This window comes from Hyla sarda, chromosome 6 (assembly GCF_029499605.1).
Source record: "Hyla sarda isolate aHylSar1 chromosome 6, aHylSar1.hap1, whole genome shotgun sequence".
Lineage (NCBI taxonomy): Eukaryota > Metazoa > Chordata > Amphibia > Anura > Hylidae > Hyla > Hyla sarda.
In genome coordinates, this window is record NC_079194.1 from 245,114,001 (window position 1) to 245,138,043 (window position 24,043).

General features: G+C 46.3%; 1 long non-coding RNA gene across 2 annotated transcripts; it reads left to right on the forward strand.

Annotated features, from left to right (window-relative positions):
- The first annotated feature begins 8,889 nt into the window (after positions 1 to 8,889).
- Positions 8,890 to 14,805, forward strand: LOC130276888 (uncharacterized). Of its 2 annotated transcripts, none has more exons than XR_008845279.1 (4): positions 8,890 to 8,904; positions 13,961 to 14,160; positions 14,262 to 14,433; positions 14,536 to 14,805. It is a non-coding gene; the product is annotated as an uncharacterized LOC130276888 (long non-coding RNA). The 2 variants fall into 2 exon arrangements; XR_008845280.1 differs by lacking the exon at positions 8,890 to 8,904 and adding an exon at positions 13,245 to 13,259.
- Positions 14,806 to 24,043: the final 9,238 nt, after the last annotated feature.

Sequence of the window (24,043 nt, forward strand, 5' to 3'; positions counted from 1 at the left end):
TGAAAAAGTTAATAAAAAGCGATCAAAAAGTACAATCAAAACTAAAATGATACCAATAAAAACATCAGATTACGGCGCAAGAAATGAGCCCTCATACATTCCCATATGCGGAAAAATAAAGAAGTTATAGGGGTCAGAAGAGGACATTTTTAAACGTATACATTTTCTTGCATGTAGTTATGATTTTTTCCAGAAGTACAACAAAATAAAACCTATATAAGTAGGGTATCTTTTTAACCGCATGGACCTACAGATTAAAGAGGTGTAATTTTTAGCGGAAAATACACTGCGTAGAAATGGAAGCCCCAAAAAGTTATAAAAGGACATTTTTTCTTAAATTTTGTCGCACAATGATTTTTTTTTCGTTTTACAATGGATTTATGGGTGAAATGACTAATCTCACAGCAAAGTAGAATTGGTGGCGCAAAAAACAAGCCATAATACCCTCTGTTTTGTGTGGAGCGACAGGGACGCCAATCTCTTTGAACAAAGCCAGCAGTGAGGAAAGGTTACTTGGAGTATGTTTGGGGTGTTCAAGCAGCAAGAAATCGTCCAAGTAATGTATGGTGTGTTGGCAGTTGGTGACGTTTTGGAGTGCCCAGTGAAGGGCTGTGGCCAACTGATCGAAAAGCCACGGGCTACTCTTCGCGCCAAAAGTGAGTTTGGTGGCAAAATAATATTTGTTTAGCCATTTAATGCCATGCCACTGCCAGAGGTCTGGCCTAATAGGGAGTAATTTAAAAGCATCGGTTATGTCTGCTTTTGACAATCAGGTGTTCCTCCCTAACTGCAGGATGATTTGTATGGCCTGGTCAATGGATGAATACTTCATTGAGAATTCCTCTGACGGAATTAAAGCATTGATGCTTGGTATGACAGACGAATAAGGAGCGGAGAGATCGTATATTAACCTCTTTTTATTATTGAACTTCCCGGTAGCGAGCCCCAGTGGGCTGACTCTCCAAGTGCCGAAAGGAGGCGTGTTAAAAGGACCGATCAGGAATCCTTTTTCAAGCTCTGACATGATCAGACTGGACACCGCCTCTGTGTCAGCAAGGGCTGACACCAAATTGTGACATTCATAAGTACACTGTGGGAGGGCGACCAAGCCTGTGTTGCATCCGTCACAGAACCCAGCCACCAACCAACTGACCCAGTTGGGATCAGGGTGACAGGCGAGGACCCCGGCCAGGACCTGCACCTGGACCACGCCTAGTCATGCCTGATAGCCCTTCTGGGAGCAGATTGAGCTGGGGTGAGCTCTGTAACAGGTGAGACATATGTGTAGGAGTCTGCAGTTGCTGTATTGACAGGAGGAGAGATTGAAGTTGTTGCAGATCGGGGATTTGCCAAGGAACCTCACAGGCCTGCCCAGCCTGTCTAGAGCGCCTGAGTTCCTCTGAGGAGCAGAGGCATGGGGGCTGGGGCCCCTGCTGGAGCTAGGCTCCCCTGGGTCGCTGCTCCTAGGACACCAGTTGGCTGAGTGGGAGGTGAGTCTCCACACAGCGCAGGACGGAGCTTTCATGCCTGCAAAGTGATCGTAATAGAGCTCCGTATCAACGACCCCCCAGTTAGTTGTATAGTTGAATTCGGCATAAGCTGCCACTGCTTTGGCCGAGAAGGATTTATGGTAATCATAAAACGTAGTGCCCCCGTATTTATGAGCCATCTGGATAACTCTGTGCAGATATAGGTCTAACTCGACCCTGCGGTTAGGGCTGACCGAGCAGATGACGTCCCTAAAGAGGCCGAATGCAAGGACGAATTCGGTGACGTTCAAGGACCTGTTGAGCCTGGCGTCCTTGCTTTTGAATGTCACCGCCTGCTCACCACAGGCGACAGTCTTCATGTCCTTGATGTCTGTCGTAGCGATCAGGAGGGACGCAAGGTTGACATCCTTGCCCTCTAGGATGTCTTTTTTAATGGGCGCCGGGATGGAATGCGCCGGGGTGGTGTTGGGTGGGAGTTGTGGCGCACCTGATACAGCTGTGAATATTATATGAGACAATTAGCGTGGTGTACTGAGTAACAACTAGAGGGTGTGGGTAACGAAGAGAGTAATTACTGTAGTGACTATGTGTATGCTGTTTGCGCTGAAGAGTGAGAAACGGCACACGCATAGGACCCCGCTGAAGTCATGTCAGACAAAAGGTGATCCTCCGCCTAGTTTAATGACATGTTGCGCTGAATGAGTCAGGTACAACATGAGTGCCATGCCCCGACCGAAGCAGAGTCAGATCGAGAGCCGAGTGGCAGGTGTGTGTGAGGACGCGCGTAGCTGTGACGGAATGTCAGTAGCAGTGTCATGCGTGACATCGGGGAGTATACCCGTGGATGTCAGAAACGTGGATCACGGGACGTGAGTTTGTGGGTTTGCACGTGTGTATGTGTATATAATATGTATTTCCCCCCCTTTTTAATTTTTTTTATTTATGTATTTATTTTTAATTTTTTTTGTACCTCGAGCTGCAAGCTGAGAGGAAAACGTTTAGAAGGGAACCTAATCACCGACCACCAACTAGACAAACCTGAGGAGGGGAAAGAAATCACAGAAATGACATTTTGGAAGCATAGTAGATAGTGCGGTCTCCAGTAGCGACCGTGAAAATGGAAATTATGAGTGGTACAGTGTGAGTACGCAATTCTCTCCCTGCGTTGAGCTGAAGGGAGCCACTGGTGAGGTCTGGTAGCCATGGGAACTGAGCAACAACGTGGAGCATGGATGAGTTTTGGGCCCGTTGCTACGGAGACCATGGAGGCCGGTGTTTTGAGTGGGCGTGAAGCCCTGCGCTCACTGAACTCACTGAGGCCCTGTGCAGGTGGCCCAGGCGAGAAGTGGCACCCTGGATTTTTTATGTGCTGCCCCAGGAGAGCGCATGCATGCCTTTTACCCTCTTGTTTTATAATCTTTTACAAGCCCTGTCTCCCAGGGGAGACCCCCATATGCAACAATACCCTAAAACAAAACAAAAACTCCTATTTTTTCCCTGGGCCCGGCGGTGAACGCCTGCCACCGCTAGGCCTGAAGACCGGCGTGAGGGAACGGAGCAGCGGGACCAGCACGAGGACGCCTCCCCGCCCCGGGCCGGCAGCGCCACCAGGCCAAAGGAGAACCAGGTAGGGGCGGAGCCCTGCTGTTGACCGGGAAACCCAGACTCCCGGGAATGGCAGCAAAGCCGGCGGGAGGGCCCGGGACAATGTAGACAGGGAGCAGTGGGGTTGGGACTAAACAGGACACATAAAGGCCGGGAACTGGCGCTTACCTGAAAAACCTCCTAGAGGACGGGGGATAGGACCGACACAGAAACCACCAACTAACTTTCCAGGAACGTGAGACCTAATACAGTAGCCTACAAGAGAACTACTGCCAACGATACACACGCCCCTACCTGTGGGAGAGGTGTGGTTTTATACCCCACGCAACTCCCACAAATGCAGCCAATTAGGCTTTCAACATATCCACAGCCATTCCTCTGTCAAGGCTTCTAGTCACATCTTCATAAAAGCAAATTTGATTGGTTTTGCAACTTCTGTCCTTAGTAAACCCATGCTGGTTATCCCTTATAATACTATTATCCCCTACGTATTCCTGTATGTAATCCCTTATAAGTCCTTCAAACAATTTACCCACAATGCACATTAAACTTACTGGTCTATATTTGCCTGGCGAAGACCTAGAGCCCTTCTTGAATATTGGTACCACATTCGCCTTGCTCAAGTCCATTGGCACAATACCAGACACCAGAGAATCTCTAAATATCATGAACAAGCGTACAAATATTACTAAACTTACCTCTCTAAGAACTCTTGGGTGTAGTCCATCCGGTTCTGGAGATTTACTTTACTTAACTTACCTTGTACCATTTCTACATTAAGCCAGTTCAGTACATTACATGATGTGTTACCAGCACTGACCTGTCCAATGTCAGCTCCTTCTTCCCTAGTATATACAGAACTAAAGAACCCATTCAGTAGCTCCGCCTTCTCTTGATCGCCCCCGTGACAACCTCCCCATTATCATTATTAAGGGGTCCTACATGCTCTGTCCTTGGTTTTTTTGTATTTATATATCTAAAAAAATATTTAGGATTAGTTTTGTTTTCTTTGGCCATTTTGGCCGTTTTTATTACATTTTTACAGATTTTTTTTTTTTAAAGGGGTGGTGACTAGTGACATAGAGGAGTGGGAGGAGAAAGGCAGGGCTAATAGGAAGATTGACAGAACAGCCTTGGTCTAATGAAACAAAGTCACATTAAGTTGAAGGAACTACAAATCTACTGTTTAAACTTGAATGTGTTATAGAACCTGCATACACAAAGCGATATACCTAGACATTCTACATTATATTTATTTGAATAACATCAATTTTAAGTGGATAACTTTATAATGATATTTAGTGTAATATGAAGATGCTGATTGTCTTGAACTTAGAAGATAAAAAAAAAAAATTCAAGAGCCATGATAGGATATTGGAGAATCCATGGTTAATGCTGAGTCATAAATGTAAGTTTGTTCTAAGTAATGTAAAGATGTAATACATAATGCAGGATATATGGTGACCACACGCAGAATGAAGTTCTACTGCAATAAACCACTCGATCTGAGCTGGTAGTTCAGAGAAGTAGAGTTGAAGGTATTCACTGAGATGTGTAAGATATCTAAAGGTATGACACAATGAGTACGGGTACACTTTAATTATCGCCCACAAGTATGGGCCTATTGACGTAAGAGTGTTCTTGAATCCCTGAGCAAACCAATCTGTAGTTTGTAATTCAAGTATTCAAAGTCCGAGAGCTGCCAGAGAAAGTGGCCATCGTAAAGATCAGAGACACATGAAGGAAACAGCCCCAGAAGCCAAGGGGATTGAATGGTGAAGGATGCTGCAGCGCTCCTGTTCCCCCACAATGATGGTACAAAGTGTACAGGTGGATGGGCAATGTGGAATTTTCTGGTTAGGTCTCTTGCAGGAACCAGCTATGCATGCTGAGAGAGACCAACGGAAGAAGAAAGAGGTGGTACAGGGCAAAGACGGCATCCGGAAAGAGTTGGTAAGAAAATGTATGTGCCAGCAGTCTTGTACCCCATGGTATCATATATGACCCCATACACTAAGCAGAGGGGAGCTATGTGCATAGTAATGTCAGTACATTGGGTCGCCTCAGGATTCAACAATGCAGAAAGAAGGTTTGTACAGACGTCATCATTTACATCTCACATATGACCTATGTAAAAACAATAAAGGTACCTAACCAACACGCTCCATAAACATCTTACCTGTTTCAGAGAATATGAGTAACTTCATCTAACTGTCTGGGGTAGGTCAATATCAGTATCTCCTTGTCTAATTGTACTGATCCCTAACCATAGATACAGTAAAGTATACAATTAAGAACCTTTTGTAAAACTGTACCTAGCTCAGATTCTGTAATTGTCACCCATTTCTTCAAAACCTATGCAGGAAATAAGTGAGGAAAGAGATGATTGCATATAATGATCCCGTATAGATGTATCTCTGATAACTGTTAAATCTATGTCTGTGCATAACCATGGTTGTTGCAAAGGGAAAGATAATCACAACGGATTGTTAGGATGTGACGTTGTATGAGGAGAATCAGTAGGTGAACATGTACAAATAAATAGTGGGGTGCAACAAGTATTTCAGTGAGTAATAATGTTATAAAGGATAGGAATACTTGGTGTAAGATTATAGAAAGGATAGACCTAGTTAGCGTGATGAGTAAATGGTAACTATCGTAAAGTATGGGATATTGGGGATATGAAGTTTAGAGTTAAATTAGAAAGGAATTAAACTGGGGAATACACATTAGTCAAGACACGACTGCCCATACACACTTCCATTACCGAACCAGCAAAAGAATCCAAACCACACTTTAGAGGAAAACGTACAGCCCCTGCTGGGAGTTTTGATCCCTTTGTGTATATTGATGTTAAAGGAGTCCCTAGGGGGGGGCCCAGATGAGTTTTATAGCTAGAGGTCAAATAAAAAGATGGAGTTGAGTCAATAATATCCCAGATTTCCGTGAGTTAAATTGATTATATCTATTATAACCAACTAAGATTAATACATTTCTTTGTAAATGCTCTTCAAGGTTAGACCGAAAAACTAAGAGTCACATCCGCTATAATATTCCAAAATGGTACGGCATTAGATATGATGTATGGTGTAAAAGGAAAAAGGGGGGTATACAAGATGTTTGGGAGACTTGTTGCGCATATATCTCAGCCAATATAGAACCGGTAAAATAACCATACTCATAATTCTAATAATCTTGCTGTGTTGTGTTTTGCCTTGCCTAATGAAGAAGAAGTGTGAGACGACCAACAAGAATGCCACGCCAGTGATGACAAATGTGGACTTTGAGATTACAGAGCTTCAATGCCATCTATAACACTAGTGACCCCTAGCAGGGGGTGGGAACTTATGTTAATGACAAAGGTGATATAAGCTTGAACAATTTGAAATAAAGCCAGTGGACAGCACACAGGGAATGCTAAAGCACAATGGCTCTGTCTGATTTATTTCTCTATGCTTCGGTACATACATTCTGTATACAGATTTGGCCGAGAGTGAGATAGTTACAAGAACACTGAGTTAATCTACCACAGCGGTCAGGCACAGGGAGCTGGAGAAGGGAGATTATGATTTTTTGCTTGGGGATGGGGTTCATTTCAACGATATGGGGATGGACCTGTGGGCATTGGATATCCGCGAGGCAGTGGAGCGCGCTGTGGTGGAGTGGCGGAAAGGAGGCACATAAGGAGGTCACTTGCTCCGTTGTGGAGGTAGGAGGATAGGCACTTGGAGGCATGTATGGACATTATGGCAACTGAAAGGCGGTTTTCAGTTAAGGCTGGGGACGGTACCCAGTCTGGTGGTAAATTCCCTGCAGGCATGGGGGCCCCCAGGGAGGGTTGGGCGTCTCCGATAGTTGGTGCCCTTGGGCCTGGTGATACATAGCTATGGGTAAATAGGAGGCCCCCTTTAAATTAGTGGTGCCTTCAAGTCCTTGTCCTGGGGGGCAGGTAAATTAAAGTTGGTATGTTATGATGGTTGTATGATGTTCATATGGGAGTGGGTCAATGTTTTGTAAATAATGTTGTTAATAGTTTGTATAATCAAAGTGGGTCTGCTGTGGCCCTTATACCCAATCTAAGTGTCTGTCGTTCTTGGTAAGGTTGGGGGATTGGGCTATTTAGGGCAAGCAATTACGATATCCCCTAGTCATGTAAATATACGTCCTGGTGCGTTAAGTCCAATGGCATCAGGATGTACATTTGCATCCATTGTCCTTAAGGGGTTAAAAGGCTTGCCTGGCAATGGAAGTCGCAGACAGTCCCTCTCTCTCAAAGTCTCCCACAATCTGAGTCAGCCTGTCTGTAGGGGGCACCTACTCAGTGCTGACTGTAAGGCTATGTTCACATGGCCGATTGTTCGCACAGAAAATATTTGTGCGGATATTCTGCAGGTAGTGGAGAATTTGCAGGTAGTGGTCCGAAATTCGCCATCTCATAGACAGCAATGTATTTCTGAGAAGAACGCGCAGGAGGAACAGACATGTCTATTCTTTCTGTAGATGCCGGAATTTGAATTTCTGTGTCAGACATTTCCTCTGCGGCTGCGGAATATTCCTGCGGAATTCTGCACGGATATCCTGCCGTGTTAACATAGCCTAACAATTATTAAAAAGGTGGGCGGTGCAAAGACGTGGGGAGACCAAAGGACGGGGCAAAATTAGGTTTTGCCCAATGTGACAAAAATCCTTGCACCAGCCCTGGTGGCCACGGCCCGAGCTGCTGAACCGGAAGGGTCCCTGTGCCATTTCAATCCCCCGCACATGAATTGTATCTCTTCTATCACTTCCTGTGATGTCACGCATATATAATTAATTATGCAAATTAGCATGGCTGGGGTTTTTTTTTTTGCAAGAAAGGTGGCAACCCTAGCAGACATCCCATTGCATTCTGTCAGTGACCGTCTGTTGCTTTCAATGGACATGATGGGTGTGTGGTGCCACGGGTGTAGTGTAAGGTAGATGCGGGGCAGATGTTATGGCCCAAGGGGTAGATGGCATTAACCCCTTCTTGTTGTGATGCCAGGGCGTGGTTTAGACTATAAACACCCGAAGGTTGTACCGCTAATCCTAGGTTAGGCAGAGGCAAGAAAGAGTCCAAGGCCAGGTTAAGGGTAACGGTAGCTTTACTGGGGTAAGACAGATGGTACAGTCTATACAGTTCAGCCAATATCCCAGAGAGGTGACCAGTGACACAGGGGACCTCGCAGGATTGCTGGGACTTGTAGTGACTTGACAGACTATGATGGAGGCCGCGTTTACTATAGGTGACTTGATTTGAGATGGTGGCAGACAATTGAGATGACTTGACTTGAGATGGTGACAGATAATTGAGATGACTTACTCAGGACGGACTGGTGGCTGCAGTAATTTAGACTTGAGGCCTCCAATGCTCTTTACACAGACAGTGGAACACTGGACTGCACTGGACCTCAGCAGGAGATAAGAGATTGCAGCCCCTCCCCCTATTATATAGGGGGCTGTTCAAGGAGCCCATAGGTCACTTGGGGGGGTCACCTGGTTACTGGAGGGGTTCTCTGGGTAACAATCATGTGATAAAAACTATTAAGGGTATATTACACTTTTAACACATAACTACATAATACAATGGGGTTTGCTGCAGGAGAGCCCCGGGGACATGCAGGGACTCACAGGGCAGAAGGACAGTACGGGGCCACATCCTGTACTGGGACATGACAGGTGTCACAGAAAGAAAGCCGTTCACTGCGGCATCTTGGTAATTAGATCGGTCAGCCTGGTCCCAGCCGGAGTGGCTGTGGTGCAAAACTGTGCAGCTAGGAAACCACCCCCAGTAAGTGCCCGCTGCATTCACCAGCACAGAAAGCCATATATGCCAGCGGAAAGCCTCCACATAAATGCTGAACGTGTTGTACGCCACAACTATGCAAATATATATAGCACAGCCTGCAGCCTGTTCACACCCATTGTGAAAACATTCATTTCGGCTGGGATTACACTTGGCGTATTTGTCATAAAAAACACCATGCTCGCTGCGGGCACATGTTAGGTTGGAATCAATAGGGTAATATGAAACACCAGACACTAATGGGGGTTTCTTCATCCTTTTATGATGTTTTTAGGCTATCAAATCTGTGGGATGCCGAGAGCATGTTTTTTTTTTTTTTGTAGTGTTTTGGGGTGTTTTCTATTTTTTTTAATAGAAATCCTTCAGTCACATGATGAAAGAATCACATGACTTGTAATGAGAAAAGCCAGAGGAGAAAAAAAACACCAAAGAAAAAACACTTGAAGAATAATTACAAGGAACTAGGTGCCAAGTTGAAGGGAAGGATCTCTAAGGTTGTGTTCTCTGGAATACTTCCTGTGCCATGCGCATCGCAGGAAAGACAGCGGGAGCTTAGGGAGTTAAATGCATGGCTTAAGTCGTGGTGTGAGGGGGAAGGGTTTGGGTTTTTAGAGCACTGGGCTGACTTTTCATTGGGGTTCAAACTCTATTCTACGGATAATTTGCACCTGAATGGAAGGGGGTCTGCTGTGCTGGGGGAGAGAATCCTGGAAGGGGTGGCTGAGTATTTAAACTAGGGGAGTGGGGGGAGGATAATAAAGCAAAGAAAGCAGACAGTGGGATGGATAGGTTAGAGAGGGGTCAGGACATAATGGTGGGTGGAGAGGAGTCCTGTGGGGGGAGGTTAAGAGCAGTGGATAAGGAGATCCATGGGTTACAAACCAGCCGTAAAAATAAATGTAGCCCGAAAAATTGTAATCCCAATAATTCAAAAAATTCCATTAGCCCCAATAACTCAATAACTACAATAAGCCCCATTAACTCAAAAAATACTGTTAGCCCCAATAACTTAAATAACAACGTTAGACCCAATAATGCAACAAATCCCATTAGCCCCAATAACTTAAATAATAACGTTAGACCCAATAACTCAAAAAATCCCATTAGCCCCAACAACTTAAATAGTACAATTAGCCCTTATAACTCAAATAATAACATTAACCCCAATAACGCTGAAAATCCCATTAGTGAGACTATATGTGTAAAACTTAATGGAAATGTAAAGTGTATGTTCACTAATGCCAGAAGCCTAGCAAATAAAATTGGGGAGCTTGAGGCCTTGATACTGGAGGAACATATTGATATAGTTGGGGTCACTGAGACATGGCTGGACTCCTCGCATGACTGGGTTGTTAATCTGCAGGGGTTTACATTGTTTCGCAAGGATAGAATGAACAGAAAAGGTGGTGGAGTCTGTCTGTATGTAAGAAGTGGTATGAAAGTCAGTGTGAACGATGCCATAGTGTGTGATGATTCTGAGTATGTGGAATCACTGTGGGTAGAATTACAAAAGGAGGGAAATACTGAAAAAATTATATTTGGTGTAATCTACAGACCCCCTAATATCACTGAAGAGATAGAAGTTCGGCTTCATAAACAAATAGAGAGGGCCGCCCGGGCAGGTACAGTGGTAAGAATGGGAGATTTTAACTATCCAGATATAGATTGGGGTCCGGGGTTGGCTAAAACTACAAAGGGGCGACAATTCCTAAATTTATTGCAGGATAATTTTATGGGCCAGTTTGTGGAGGACCCAACAAGAAGTGATGCCTTGTTGGATCTGATCATTTCCAACAACGCAGAGCTGGTTGGTAATGTAACTGTGCGGGAAAACCTTGGTAATAGTGACCACAATATAGTTACTTTTGACTTAAAATGTAGAAAACAAAGACAGACGGGGAAAGCAAAAACATATAACTTTAAAAAGGCAAACTTCCCTGGGCTGAGAGCTGCACTACAGGACATAGACCGGGGGGAGGTGTTCTCAAATACTGATACAGAAGGGAAATGGGACATCTTTAAATCAACTCTAAATAACTATACAGCTAAATATATACCAAAGGGGAACAAATATAAACGATTAAAACTAAATCCTACATGGCTGACAAATTATGTTAAAAGAGCAATAAACAACAAAAAAATAGCCTTCAAAAAATACAAATCTGATGGGTCAGCTATAACATTTAAACAGTACAAGGAGCTTAATAAAATCCGTAAAAATGTAATAAAAACAGCAAAAATTCAAAATGAGAGACAGGTGGCCAAAGAAACCAAAACTAATCCTAAATATTTTTTCAGATACATAAATGCAAAAAAACCAAGGACAGAGCATGTAGGACCCCTTAATAATGATAATGGGGAGGTTGTCACGGGCGATAAAGAGAAGGCGGAACTACTGAATGGGTTCTTTAGTTCTGTATATACAATGGAAGAAGGAGGAGCTGACATTGGCCAGGTCAGTGCTGGTAACACATCATGTAATGTACTGAACTGGCTTAATGTAGAGATGGTACAAGGTAAGTTAAGTAAAGTAAATGTAAGCAAATCTCCAGGGCCGGATGGACTACACCCAAGAGTTCTTAGAGAGGTAAGTTCAGTAATATCTGTACCCTTGTTCATGATATTTAGAGATTCTCTGGTGTCTGGTATTGTGCCAAGGGACTGGCGCAAGGCTAATGTGGTACCAATCTTCAAGAAGGGCTCTAGGTCTTCGCCAGGCAATTATAGACCGGTAAGTCTAACGTGCATTGTGGGTAAATTGTTTGAAGGACTTATAAGGGATTGCATACAGGAATATATAGGGGATAATAGTATTATAAGTGATAACCAGCATGGGTTTACTAAGGATAGAAGTTGTCAAAGCAATCTAATTTGCTTTTATGAAGAGGTGAGTAGAAGCCTTGACAGAGGAATGGCTGTGGATATAGTGTTTCTGGATTTTGCCAAAGTGTTTGATACTGTCCCTCATAGACGTCTGACAGGTAAGTTAAGGTCCTTGGGCTTGGAAACTTTAGTTTGTAACTGGATTGAACACTGGCTCATGGATCGTACCCAGAGAGTGGTGGTCAATGATTCGTACTCTAATTGGTCCCCGGTAATTAGTGGTGTACCCCAAGGTTCAGTACTAGGCCCGCTGCTGTTTAATTTATTTATCAATGATATAGAGGATGGTATTAACAGCTCTGTTTCTATCTTTGCAGATGACACCAAGCTTTGTAGCACAGTACAGTCTATATAGGATGTGCATAAGTTACAAGATGACTTGGATAGACTAAGTGTCTGGGCATCCACTTGGCAAATGAGGTTCAATGTGGATAAATGTAAAGTTATGCATCTTGGTATTAATAACATTCATGCGTCGTATGTCTTAGGGGGATTAAACTGGCAGAGTCACTGGTAGAGAAGGATCTGAGTGTACATGTGGATCACAGACTACAGAATAGCATGCAATGTCAGGCTGCTGCTTCCAAAGCCGGCAGGATATTGTCATGTATCAAAAGAGGCATGGACTCGAGGGACAGGGACATAATACTCCCCCTTTATAAAGCGTTGGTACGGCCTCACCTGGAATATGCTGTTCAGTTTTGGTCGCCTGTCCATAAAAGGGACACTGCGGAGTTGGAAAGGGTGCAGAGACGCGCGACTAAACTAATATGGGGCATGGAACATCTTAGCTATGAGGAGCGATTAAAGGAGTTACAATTGTTTAGTCTTGAGAAGAGACGTTTAAGGGGGGATATGATAAATGTATATAAGTATATAAATGGCCAATACAAAAAATATGGAGAAAAACTGTTCCAGGTTAAACCCCCCCAAAGGACGAGGGGGCACTCCCTCCGTCTGGAGAAGAAAAGGTTTAGTCTAAAGGGGCAACACGCCTTCTTTACCGTGAGGACTGTGAATTTATGGAACGGTCTACCTCAGGAACTGGTCACAGCAGGAACAATTAACAGCTTTAAAACAGGGTTAGATACATTCCTGGAACAAAATAACATTAATGCTTATGCAGAATTATAAAACTACATCCCTTTCCCTTATCCCCTTACACCCTTCCCTTCAATTCCCTGGTTGAACTTGATGAACGTATGTCTTTTTTCAACCATACTAACTATGTAACTTCCTATAATAATAATGATGATGATGATGATGATGATGATAGTAATAATAATAATAATACACATTGGGACAGATGTATGAAAACCTGTGCAGAGGTAAAGTTGACCAGTTGCCCATAGCAACCAATCAGATCGCTTCTTTCACTTTTCAGAGGCCTTTTTAAAAATGAAAGAAACTACCTGATTGGTTGCTATGGGCAACTGGTCCACTTCTCCTCTTCCCAGGTTTTGATAAATCTCTAAGACAACCCCCCCCCCCCCCCCACCCCAGTGTTTTTAGCAAAAATATCACAAAGATAGCTGAGAATAGAAATGAGGGGGAAGATTTTTGACCCAAAAAAAAAACATCAATTATGAATTGTGTCTGTTCCTAGGCTTAGGCTGTGATTAAAAACAACATATAAATGTCGTTTTTCAAAGTGTTTTTTTCCCCCCTTTCGACAGACGTCTGTCCAGCTATTGCAAAGCTACAACTCCCAGCATGCCCTGACAGCCGAAGGCTGAGAGTTGTAGTTTTGCAACAGGTGGGCAGCCACAAGGGATCGGTGTTGCAGTATGTCAATCTAGGGCCATGGTGTCTGATCTTGAACTGGCAGCCTGAGCCACCACCACTTTAAATCAATGGCTGCCAGGACGTCTGACTAGTGAAATCCTTCGCTCCAGACCGCAACGTCAGAGACATCACTCGTCAGACGTCCCGGCGGCCAGCGCTGCTCATTGAGCCTGCCGGAGCAGCACTGATCTATGTAAGAAACCTATGGGCCCAGGCTGTTGGGGCCACCAAATGGTATTACATATACAGAATGTCTGGTTAGGAGAAACAAATATAACGCACCCACAGGGAGTAGCGCCATTTTAATAAAAATTGTCAGAAACCTTAGATAACAGTCATACAGAATATATTAGAAAGCTTTTTTGATTTTCAGCCAATCAGAGAGCAGCACTACTGAAATAGAACTCCCAGGAGGTAACAGCGTGTCACACATGTGATGTCATAACCATTGTCCACCAGAGAGCAGCACTGAGCAGAAATAACACTGCTCCTGTTCATTCTTAATCAGTGAGGGGCCGGTGCTGGACACTGCAAAGACGCGGGAATGCAAAGTCATACACATGACTGTGACTGGTAAGTGTTACATTGTTTTGTCCAAAAGGTCTTTAGTGCAGTTCCATGTGCATTTCTATGATAAACATGTATATAATTTACCTTTTGTTTTCTTATCTTAGATGCACTATCTCCAGGACATGGAGTAGCATTTCCGGACCTACAGCAAGACGTTGGATGAAGGCACAGCCCCAGAAATAACACTGGTCCTGTTCATTCTTCATCAGTGAGGGGCCGGTGCTGGACACTGTGTAGGGACGCGGGAATGCAAAGTCATGCACATGACTGTGACTGGTAAGTGTTACATTGTTGTGTCCAAAAGGTCTTTAGTGCAGTTCCATGTGTATTTCTATGATAAACATGTAAATAATCTATCTTTTTTTTCCCCTATCTTAGATGCACTATCTCCAGGACATGGAGTAGCATTTCCGGACCTACAGCAAGACGTTGGATGAAGGCACAGCCCTAGGAATCACACACATACACAGGCACATTTGCCCAAATTATAGAGGTAACCTCCTTTAGTATGCCCAGAGGAAGGGCAATACAGTAGCCATGGATTCCCTACAGGTTTCCTCCCCTCTGGAGGTTTTTCCTGTCCTGAGTATTAGTTACTGTACGCTCTTTGTGAGTGATGGGAGGTTACAAAATATCCCCTGCACAAACATTTTAATAAATTATAAATAAAGTTCCCCTTTTTTTAAACTGTTCTTTGACTTGTTCGACTCATTTATTTATTTCTGTGTGTGAAAATAGAGTTAGCAAAACATGGATGACCAAAGCTGCTCTCCTGCACGATCTGCATAATGCGGTGCAGAGAGGTAACTGGTGCTTGGTGGTGCAGCTTATGAGGCAAGCGTAGAACACCCAGCAAGTTCCATGCACAAGCCTTTTTCTGATGAATGGGACTCATGCAGGGAACTTGCTAGGGGTCATACGGTTGCAAAGGATCAACTTTTGGGTACATGAACTATCCCTTAAAGGGGTACTCCGCCTCTAGATATCTTTTCCTCTATCTAAATGATAGGGGATAAGATGTCTGATCAAGGGGATCCTGCTGCTGGGACCCCAGCAATCTCCATGCAGCAACCAAAATTCTAAATAGTATGTTTAGATCACTGGTTCCTGTGGTGGGATTCGTGACATCATGCCACACCTTCTTGTGACATCACACCACCTCCCATAGACATAAATGGAAGGGGCGTGGCGTGACGTCACGACCCGAACCACGAGAACCCAGAGTTCTAAATATATTATTCAGAACGCCGGGTGCTGCATGAAGATCGTGGGGGTCCCAGTGATCAGTCATCTTATGTCCTATCCTTAATGTAGGGGATAAGATATCTAAGGACGGAGAACCACTTTAAGGAATTATAGAGTGTAGGCATGCCTTACAAGCAGGTAGAAAAAGAACAGCTGGGAGAAATGGCAGGATACAAAGCAATGTGTGGCTGGGACCGGTTTTGGGTGTGTTGTGGCCGATTAAAGAACTATGGCAAAAATGTACATATCCCCTTTCCATGGGTTATGGAATAAGTAGCTGATCGTGGGGGGTCCCCTGCAATACCTGGGATGAGACCCGTCGCTCAGTGAGAAGCGCGCGCTGCAGACGTCAAATCTAAATTTCCCTGGACCTCCCTCCTTCATGTCCACCACAGACGCCCCCAGTCTGCTGTCTCTTACAGAGTTTTATGCCCAGAAATGGTTGGCTACTCACTTTGTCAGTAGATTCTCATCCTAAATATGAAGACAATCGGGGAAATGGAAAGGAAATGTTGGAGAGGAAATGTTGTCCAGTTGCCCATAGCAACCAATCAGATCACTTCTTTTATTTTTCAGAGGTCTTCTCAAGAATGAAAGAAGCGATCTGATTGGTTGCTATGGGCAACCTGATGAAAACATCTTATTTTTCTTTAACAACTACAGTACTACAAATCCAATTGTAGTGTGCCTGTTCAACCTGTGCCTCCTCCAACCCTGAGCCTTAGGGGGGCACAGACGGATCACAGTGGGGGTTGTAATACTTTCATTTTTACTGTTCCCTATAACTCTGTAGCTTCTGTATAAGTATGAGGCTCAGCCTTAGAGTCAGTGTATCTGGCTGCTCCGGTGTTCTTCTATTTTACAGCCTGGACCCTGTTCTCCTCCATACTGGTCCCTGTGGTCGGGTCAGATGGTTCTGGACTGGGGCTGAACGGTTGCTTGAGGGATTTAGTGGCAGATTTTTTGGGACTTCAGTTGTTGGATGACCTCTCTCTTCAGTGGCTGGTGATATTCGTAGTGCAGAATTCACAGGGGTAAAAGGGGTACTCCGGGGGAAAACATTTTATTTATTTTTTTAAATCAACTGGTGCCAGGAAGTTAAAGAGATTTGTAAATTACTTCTTAAAAATCTTAATCCTTACAGTACTTATCAGCTGCCGTATGCTACAGAGGAAGTTGTGTAGTTCTTTTCGGTCTGACTACAGTGCTCTCTGTGATAAGGAGCAAATCTCCATAGTAAACTTCTCCTACTCCGGACAGTTCCTGACATGGACAGAGGTGTCAGCAGAGAGCACATCCTGTGAAACACAGCTGTTCAGTATGAGAAGCGTGCGGGTGTTTCCCTGTTATAGCTCTCCAGGACTTCCAAGAAGACTACAGAGGCAGGTGTTCTAACAGCTTTTCCCAGGAGGGTGGCAGACTCCTGGGGAGAGCCTCCCCTGCATGGAGCCCCGGAAATCTCGAGCCTCCACTCCCCGTTCTTCCAGGCTGGCGGGGGGTGTAGAGAAAACTGCAACAGCCATTGTTCCGGCAGGAGGAAGAAAATCTGGCAGAGTCTGCAGCAATACAAGCTCTGCTTCTGCGGCGACGGGTGCCAACCAGAGATCTGGAGGAAGCAAGGCGAGGAGGAAAAGAGTGGAGATGTGGGCAGAGAGAGGGCCCAAGGAGACGAGCGATACATACTGCTCCCGCATGGCCGCACGCTTTGCGGAATATGACCAGTGCGGTAAGGAGCTGAGGATGGCCAGGGAGGATCTACGTGTGACTCAGAATCTGGTGAGCACGTGGTCCAAAAAGAACAGGCCAGAACTAAGAAAGAGGATCACAGCGCTGAAAAGCGAGATTGTGAAGCTGGAGGAGAGGAGAGAAGAGATCCTGGAGGGAAGCGGTCTTTTCCAGGAAAAGCTCATTAATGAAGACCGGTTTGCCGCCACGAAATCCCCAGGTAAGGTGGAGGTGGATGATGGGGAGAGTAGTGGTGGTGAAGAAAGTGAGGATCTTGGTGATGAGGAAAAGGATGAGAAGGTGGAGGAAGATGCTGTGCCTGTGGCTGCTCCCTGTGACACCCAGGCCACCCAGGCAGTGGCGTTGCTAGGGTTGGTGTCACCCGGTGCGGTAGAAAATGGTGTCACCCCCATACCTCCCCCTCTCCCCTCCCCCCAGTAAGTTTTTAGCCTGTTGTGACAGACACCAGTGGTGTAGCACATTGTGAGAAATTCCAGTATAATAATCAGATATACCAGTTGCCACAGAATAGGAAAGTGTTAAAGAAGTTTTCACCATTTAAATATACAGCTCCCAGAATTACTTAAAGGGGTACTCCAATGGAAAACATTTACTTTTATATCAACTGGTGCCAGAAAGTTAAACAGATTTTTAAATTACTTCTATTTAAAATCTTAATACTTACAGTACTTATAAGCTGGTGTATGCTCCACAGGAAGTTGTGTAGTTCTTTCCAATCTGACCACAGTGCTATTTGCTGACACCTCTGTCCATGTCAGGAACTGTCCAGAGCAGGATAGGTTTGCTATGGGGATTTGCTCCTACTATGAACAGTTCTTGACATGGACAGAGGTGTCAGCAAAGAGCACTGTGGTCAGACAGAAAAGAAATTAAAAAAGAAAATAACTTCCTGTGAATCACTTATACAGCAGCTAATAAGTACTGGAAGGATTAAGATTTTTAAATAGAAGTAATTTACAAATCTGTTTAACTTTGTAGCACCAGTTGATTAAAAAAAATGTTTTCCAGTAGAGTACCCCTTTGAGCAGTGGTGAGGTTATGCTGGGAGTTGTAGTTTCACTGACCATAACTGTAGAACTGACAAGCGACTACAGCTCTGATAGGACATAGTGAGGAGAATGTACAATAATATCAGTGACAACAGGTGACGTCTTCTCTATAGTCTTCCCTTATCTAATTCAGATGGTACATACCGCCTGGTCCAGCTAAAACTTCTGTCTGTAGAATGTGACGCCCAGACGTCTCCTCACTATGTCAGCGCATTCTCATCCTCTATATGAAAACAAGTTATTATAAACCTGCCAGACACTGTATCCTCTAAATATAATACTACTATACACTATACTCTTTGATTATAAACCTTCCATACACCGTACCCACTGAATATAATACTACCACACACTGTACATTCTGAATATAATACCAACACATACTGTACACTCTGAATATAAATCTGCCACATACTGTACCCCTGAATATAATACTATCACATACTGTACCCTCTGAATATAATACCAACACATACTGTACACTCTGAATATATTACTACCACCCACTGCGCCCTCTGAATATAATACTTAGAGATGAGCAAACTACAGTAAATTCAACTCGTCACAAACTTCTCGGCTCGGCAGTTGATGGCTTTTCCTGCATAAATTAGTTCAGCTTTCCGGTGCTCCCGTGGGCTGGAAAAGGTGGATATTGTCCTAGGAGAATCTTTCCTATGAATGTATCCACCTTTTCCAGCCCACCGGAGCACCGGAAAGCTGAACTAATTTATGCAGGATAAGTCATCAACTGCCGAGCCGAGAAGTTCATGACGAATCGAATTTACTGTAAGTTCGCTCATCTCTAATAATACTACCACAAACTGCGCCCTCTGAATATAATACTACCACAAACTGCGCCCTCTGAATATAATACTACCACCCACTGCGCCCTCTGAATATAATACTACCACAAACTGCGCCCTCTGAATATAATACTACCACAAACTGCGCCCTCTGAATATAACGTTGCCATACAGTGCACCCTCTGAATATAATACCACAACCGCAGTAACACCCCTCAACATCCGTTAGCTGATGCTATTACCACGGGAGGGGGGTATTGGTGGTGTTGCTAGTGGATGATCGGGGTGCTACTACTGGGGGGGGTGTTGCTGAAGGATGATGAGGGTGCTACTGGCCATCCCCCCTGGCAGTATCAACCCATCATCCATCGGCAGGATCATCCTCCTGGCAGGAGCACCGCCATCATCCACCATCAGGATCTGCTGATGGAGGTGCTGCTGCTGGGGGGGGGGGTAGTTGCTGGCGGATGATGAGGGTGCTACTGCCAGGGGGGGAGCATTAGGTAGGCAGCAGTTCCCCCACATTAGGTAGGTAGCAGTTTCCCCACATTAGGTAGCATCTTTTCCCCACATTAGGCAGCATAGATTCCCCACATTTGGTACCAGTTTCCCCACATTAGGTAGGTACCAGTTACCCCACATTAGGTAGCAATTTCCCCACATTAGGTAGCACAGATTCCCCACATTAGGTAGCAGTTTCCCCACATTCGGTAGCACAGATTCCCCACATTAGCTAGCATAGACTCCCCACATTAGGTAGCATAGACTCCGCACATTAGGTAGCATAGACTCCGCACATTAGGTAGCATAGACTCCGCACATTAGGTAGCATAGACTCCCCACATTAGGTAGCATAGACTTCCCACATTAGGTAGCATAGACACCCACATTAGGCCGCAGGTTCCCTTGCAGGTTCCCCACAATGCGTCAAAGTCTCCCCACACACACACACACACACACACACACACACACACACATGCACACACACACACAAAAAAAACCACATACAACACAGAGAGACACACACACAAACACACAGTCAGAGAGACACACACTCACAGACAGACACACAGAGTCACACACAGAGTCACACACACACACAGAGTCACACACAGAGTCACACAAACACACAGTCACATACAGACACACAGAGTCACACACACACTCACAGACAGACACACAGAGTCACACACACACAGAGTCACACACAGAGTCACACACAGAGTCACACACACACACACACACAGAGTCACACAAACACACAGTCACACACAGACACACAGAGTCACACACACACAAACATAGATAGAGACAGACACACACACACTCCATCCAGCGCAGCAATCCTTCTCACCGGGCGCAATGCGAGTGACGTAACTGACGTCCCCCTGCGCGGCCATGCGGTGTGACGTCAGGCCGGCGCAGACGTGGGAGCGGAGGCTGGGCACAGTACTGGTGAAGGTGAGGGGGGGGGGCGCGATGACGGACGGGCGCACTGAAAGGGGGGGGGGTTTGCTAACGGACGGGCGCACCGCACACACAGCACAGGCGGGGGGGTGCTGATGGATGGGAGGCCGGTCGGGCACATAGGGGGGTGTCAGTGTAGCTGGGGAGGGGGTGTGGGTGCTGCGGAGCATCTTGGTGTCACCCCATTAGGTTGGTGTCACCCGGTGCGGGCCGCACCCCCCGCACCCGGGTCGCAACGCCACTGCACCCAGGACAGCTATATTGAACCTGCCCAGGTGGCTCTTCCTTCAAGTGAGAGCGAGGAGGATGATGTGGAGAGTGAGGCTGGGGGATTGCTAAGGGCGATAGTCATGCAGGAGTCCCCAGCCCACCTCCAGCATTTCACCTTTGGTGATGATCTCTGTGATAATGTGGCAGTTAAGAGGAAAAAGCAAAAGACACAAGAATCTGTGCAGTATGTGTTTGTTCCTTTCCAGCAGTCTGGGCCAGCTGCAAAGCTGGTTCAGGCTGCTGGGCCCCCCAGACTGCCAGACTCCGTTTCTGTGGTGGAACGGAGCCAGCATGGGGGATACAGCATGGCGTCAGGAAAGGATGTGGACGCAATAGATGTGAAGCCCACCCATCCTGCCGATAGGGAGGGGCAGGATGGGCTCATGGTGGGCAGTGGCGAGGCAAGCTATGCTGCCGTGTGCTCGGGGGGCAGTTCCCAGAGTGCCGTGGGCATTGCCCTGTGAGGGGGGGAGTGTCCGGGCACCGGTGGCAGAGAGCGGTGGGTCCATGTGCTCGGCGGGCAGTCCACCGAGTACTGTGTGTTCTGTGCGGCACTCCTCTGTGAGGGGGGGGAGTGTCCAGGAGCCAGGATCAGCGGCAGAGCCCATGCAGCTGGGCAAACTAAGTCCAGGCACTGTGGGAGGAGCTGGGGTGCGCTCGGAGGGGCAGCCCCAGACTTCGGAAGTCACATCACCCATGGAGAAGGAGCCATTAGCGTCGACCCCAGCAGCTAAGCCAGAACAGAAAATCTATTTAAAGCCAGCAACACTACAAGTCCCAGCCAGCCCAGAATTTGTTAGGCAGGATGCTATGAGTGCAAGATGTGAGAATGATGGGTGTGGTAGTGTTGTGGATGAGAGGAGTGTATGTGGGAGTGTCAGTGGAATGAATGTTGGTGGTAGTAGTAGAGGTATGAATGGGAAGTCTAGCATGAAAGGAAATAAAGATGATGAGAGTAGTGGTGTGAATGGTGGTATTAATGGTTCTGGGTCTAGGTGTGTGTCTGGTCCGGCTGCCCCCCGGTAGTGACTGCTCCTAAGAGCTATGCCAATGTCACTGCCGGGGGTTCAGGGGGGTCTCCGTCTCCATCCGGCTCTGGAGGCCACTTGCAACAGCGCCTCCTGGAGGCTCTACGCAGGGGCGACAGGTCGATCCAGGTAGAGGGAAGGGGTGATCTGTCTTTCTGGATAGAGAGGCACGGTTTGGGGGCTTTCCGAGAGCAGAATGGGGAGGTGGTCTGGTCCTTCCCGACACCCGGGCAGGACAATAACCGTAGGAATGTGGTCCGTCTGATTTGGAGGGGCGAGGATGCGCATCCACCTCGCGCTAAAGTGGTTGAGCTCCTCCTTCAGATGGAATTCAGGGCGAGTGCCATCTTTGCCCTGATTCACCCCTACGGTTCGTCTGAGTTTGACGTCAGTTTCGTTCAGCCAGAGGGTCTTGAACTCTTCTGGTCAAACTACGAAGTGGCGAAGGACGAGCCCGTTTTGACCCGTAACCGTTTTGACCCGTAACGAATCGCTTTCTTGTTATGACATCATGACCTGGCTCGATTAGTATGGGGATGTGACGGACATGCCCAAGAAAAACTTTAATGAGCACGGGATCTGGTCCGGGGCCTAGACGTTTTCCGTCAAACTCAAACGTTCAGGTAGTATGGTTGCCCACATTCCGTCAGCCGCCTTCCTTGGACGTGATAGGATTCAGGTCTTCTATCAGGGGCAACCTAAGGTCTGTCACAGGTGTGGCAGCCCCACCCACTTTAGCACAGCCTGTACTGTGCAGGTCTGCGCTTTGTGTGATGGGGTGGGTCATCTGGCCGCATCCTGTCGGCAGATCCGGTGCCACCTCTGTGGTGTCCTCGGGCACCCTTTTAGCCGTTGTCCTAGCGCATTCGCCTGTGCAGCGGCCGCTCCGGCTGAGGAGAGCTGTGAAGTTGCCTCGGCTGGGGAGGGTACGGGCAGGGATGGGGGCGCAACAGGGCTAGTGAGGAGGAAAAAGGGCCCCGCCAAACAAAGGCGGGAGGAAAATCGTAGAAGGAGTAGGGGCTGGAGAGTGCCCAGGTGGCGGGGGTAGCTTCAGCCCCTGCTCCTGAAGCTGGCCCTGTAACTGCTGAAGCCCTGGAGGAGAACGTGCTAGATGAGGAGATCGGGAGACTTTACAGAGAGGAAGGCAATATGGCCGACCCTTCCGATTCCTCCCACTATGAAAGTGTGGATGAGGATAGTGGGGAGAGGCCCAAAAAGAAAGACAAGGGCAAAAGGAAAGGGAGAAAGAAGAGGTCAGAGCCCTCTGTTCCTTGTACTGCGGGCCAGATCCAAAACGGAAGCCTGACTGCCCCCCCTCTGATTGACCTGTCAAAGCGGTACCTCGTCCTCGATACCATCTCCTCCCCCTCCTTGGAGGGGGAAGGTGAGGGCGGGGTGCCTCGGGAGAAAGAGCCTCTGGGGGGAACTGGGCCCTGTCCTGTCGAGGCACCTTCCTCGGAGGGCAGGGCTAGACCGGGGCCGGACGGAGACGGGGACCTTATGGACCAATCAGAGTCGAAAAAAAGATGTAAGAGTGGTCCTGCCCTCTCGTCATCTTCGGGGGATGAGGGGGCTAAAAAGAAGGGGAAAAAGAAACAAAAGGTGAGGCCATCTAATTCAATCACCCTGTATGGCGGCACTCACCCCATTGATGCTGGCATCTATTAACTGTGCCAGCATTAAGTCGGATACGGCTAGATTTGCAGCCTTTGATTTTCTCGGCCGCGTTGAAGCTGACATTTTCTTTTTACAGGAGACCAGGTTGTCAGATCTAGCCTCTTTGTTAAAAGCCAGAATAGAGTGGAGGCGTGGGCCCTCCCACTGGTCTCTTGTGGCTGAGCCGTATAGTGGGGTAGCGGTTCTTTTTACCGCTTTCTATTTGTGATCTGATGATGGACGATATATATTACAACTTTGTTATATGATGACTCATGCAATTACTGGCACTTATACACAGTATGCGGTGTTGCATCTTGGTATAATGTTTATACTTATGAATATGTATTATTGAATTATCCATCCATACGAACATACTATAGTTGATGCGTACTGCATACGCTGTGCTCTTGGTTCTCAGTCCTTTGTATCGTATTTTGTTTGCTGCGAAACTGGTTGCTATGAACTACTACATGGTTGTTAGTTTACTTACTTGTTTTACGTCAGGGTGTTTCCCCACCTGGCGGCAATTAACTTCTATGGCCAGGCTCCACAGGAACTGACATCTGACGCCGATGTCTGTGGAAGCCACTCCTCCATACTCAGGTACATATGTATAAAA